Raw genomic sequence first — 3,558 nt, 5'->3', positions numbered from 1 at the left:
CGGTTATGTTAAAAGCTCGTCCACGCGTCACTTGGTTCGAAATCTGGTTCACCGGATTTGCTTGTGTGATTTGCACTTGTAGTCTCGGGCACGCGTTCCGGAAATGACTGGGATCACCGCAGTTATAGCACGACCTGGGTCGTGGGTTTTGGTATGTTGGTTGTGGATTCTGCGGGTAGACTGGTGGTGTTGGCGCAATTGGGTTGGCGGGAAGGATTCTACAGAACTCGGCAGAGTGACCAACGCGGCCACATCGGTTACATTGTCGACACGGGGTTTGGGTTGGGTGGTGAAGTCTACAGGTTGGGCAAAAGGGTTGATTTCCTGTGTAAGGTTTCTTAAGTGGCGGGGCAGGGAGTGCGGGATTGGTTAAGGCATAGTTATGGACTACAGGAGGTGTTGGGTAGGCTGACAGAGGGTTAGGCGCGTAAACTGGAGGTTGGTAAATGGGTTGCTGGACAATGGGTGGGTTGGTAAGCGCATAGGCCTTGCGCCTGCGCTTGAGGTTGTTACGGTTTGAGGGTTCAGGTTTGGTTTCTGTTGGTTCAGGGACAGTCTTGGTGGGTTTGGTCTTCTCAGATCCCCGCAGGAACAGGGTTCCTGCTCTGACATGGTTGTCGCTGAGCACAGCGGCCAACTCGATGGCGTCAGAGAGGGTAACTGGGTTTCTAGCCCATACAGAATCTTGAATTTCCATGGGGAGACCCCCAAGGAATTTCTCTATGGCTCGGCGGGAAGGGGTAACAAGGTGAGGGACCAGTAAGCTTAGCTCGTGGAAGCGCGTCGCGTACTCGCGCGCTTCACCACTGTACTGCTTAAGATTCCAAAATTCCTCCTCCAGGCGCTTAACTTCGTTGGGAGGGCAGAATTCTCGCGTCAGAATTTCCTTGAATTCCTCCCATGTCATGCTAGAAGCAGCCTCTGCGCCACGCGCATGAGCTACTCCATTCCACCATGTAAGCGCTCTGGATTCCAGGACACTGGAAGCATACAGGGTTCGTCTGTCTGAGGGGCATTGGGTATGGAGGAAAGTGTTTTCAATCTTCTCAAGCCACTGGTGCATCACGGTGGCTCCTTCAAGACCTGTGAACTTTGGAGGGTTACCCGCGTTAAAGGACTTGATGTTATAACTCGAGGTATTGTTTTGGCTCAAGGCTTGGGCTATTGCGGCGGCCATTTCCTGGGAACGTTGCTGTCTACGCATGCGCGAGGCTTCTCTTCTCTGAAATCGGCGAGATAGCGGAGGCATTCTATAAAAATTTTAATTTTAGTTAATATCTTGGTTTTAGCGCAAAGTTTTTTTTTAATCTTATAAAGCTTGGTTTCACGGAGTTAGATGCTGCCAAAAGTTAAAGTAAAATAAATGACCCTAAATGCAGACTTAATAAAGGTAACAAATTCGAATCAAGAATCGACAATTCATGTATCACCACGACTTTCCGAATTCCCAATTTAAAATATACGAGCAAACGAGTATTGGAGATTGACGATTCATGTATCACCATAACTTTTCAATCTTCAATATAAAATACACAAGAAAATGAGTATTGAAGGTTGACAATTCATGTACCACCATGACTTTTCAAGTCTCCAACCTCAGAACATAATCGTAAATGGAAATTGAAAATCAACTATTCATGTATCACCATGACTTTTCGGATTTTCAAATCCAACAAACGAATATGTAAGTAAAATCAATAAAAAATCGAAATTTAACAAAAATCGAAATATCGCGAAATAGAACATAAAATCATATACTGCGCAAGCGCGAGCATACTCATAAATAACGAGTAATTAACAATAAGCGCGCGAACATGAGATTTCTCTCATGCGCGAGAGGGGACTCTTAGGTTTTCTAGGTCGTTACGTCTAACCACCTATCCTAAAGTCAACGAGCTCTGATACCAATCTGTAACACCCCGACCAAAGGCGGATTATACATCGGGGCGCCACATATTGTTTCATTACTCGTGACACTATTGGGTGTCAATATTTAATAAATATATTCATTCACGCATGCGCAACGTATACATAAGATATAAATAAACCAACATAAATCAATATATTATAAATCATAATATTCGAACAGCAATAACTTGTCTTGATACATTTTAATCTAGGTCCAAAATAAAGAAACTTCCTACGTGTCCTCGAACTCCAAAACAGCTACTGCAAACCTGAACATGTGTTAAAATAAACGTCAAACACTTGCGTGTTGGTGAGAAATCAAGTTTAATACAATACATAGATAGCAATAAATCTGCGCGCAACACGTGTATGTCTGGTGTTTAACAAGGGTGCAATCAGATTGTGATCAAGCCTAGATAGATCATAGCTCATAGTTCATAGTTCAATCCGTGCTCCCAATTGAGCACAAAAACGAGAAAACATTTGTGCAAGTGTAAAACAAGAAAACCGTAAACGATAGGTCTCCCGTGTTCATCTAATGGTACCATGAAAACTTCGGAATAGGCCGAACAAAGCGGTTAATGATACACACATACAAATAAACAGCCAAGTAAACGTCCTCAACACATGGGATACTGCGCGACTAAAGCTCATAAACAAGTTTAAGACTCTAAGTTTGTATGAACACATGAACATCCCAAAACATTAAAAGCAAAAAGGGATTAGGTACGAGATTACTCACTTGATAAACGATGCGGTGTAAGATAAAGCAAGAACCAACTTTAAACAAGCACAAGTTAACCTATAATTAAAGATTATTGTTTTAACGATCTGTTTTAAGTCTTGATTATAAGTTAGCATAATTAATAAGTAAATTATTATATATAATATATTACCGGAAAAGCAGGAAGAACAAGGAGGAAGACGGAGGCAAGAGAGGAGGCGGCAGGAGGACAACGGCAGAGAGCAAGAGGGAAACAGGAGAGATTAAGTGTTTGTGTGTGTAGTGTTAAGAAAATAATACTATTATTTATAGGAAAACCCTAGGAGACATAAATCCAGAAAAGGTTCCAAGACAAACAGAACAAGACAAAACAAAAGATAACAAAAGATATCAAAAGATATGGCAGCTGCAGGGGGCAAGATAAAGCTGTCAGCGAACAGTAAAAAGGCATGGGCAGGTCAGATAAAGGTACTGGTCAAGCATGGCAAAAGCAGATCTCAAAAGATAATGTCAGTCACTTTTTCTGCCAACCAATGGGGTTGGTGCGCATGCTGCGCCGAAAGCAACTTTTCAGACATAAAGCAGATTAGGTCAACAGCTCAAAAGATAAGACAACACAACAGCAACGGCTAGATTAAACAGAAGAAAAACTCAAAGGGTTCAGCGCGAGAAGGCTAAGGCGCGAAGGCAGGCACAGAAGGTCAAGAGAGCGCGAACGCGAAGGTAGACAAAAACAACCTTAACGCGTCGCGGAAAGAACTACATTTCCATGCGCACTGCGGGAAGAACCACATTTCTTAGCGCGCCGCGGGAGGAACTAAGATTCCTAGCGCGCCGCGGGAAGAACTATAATTCTTCGCGCGTCGAGGGAACTACAAATCCTTAACGCGTCGCGGGAAGCGTTCGTCTCGCGTATCGCAGGAACA

This window comes from Bidens hawaiensis, unplaced genomic scaffold (assembly GCF_021521415.1).
Source record: "Bidens hawaiensis isolate Kalapana, Puna unplaced genomic scaffold, B.hawaiensis_p1.1 tig00008951_1, whole genome shotgun sequence".
Taxonomy (NCBI): Eukaryota; Viridiplantae; Streptophyta; class Magnoliopsida; order Asterales; family Asteraceae; genus Bidens; species Bidens hawaiensis.
The sequence above is the reverse complement of the archived record's forward strand: the minus strand, read 5'-3'. Positions refer to the sequence as shown.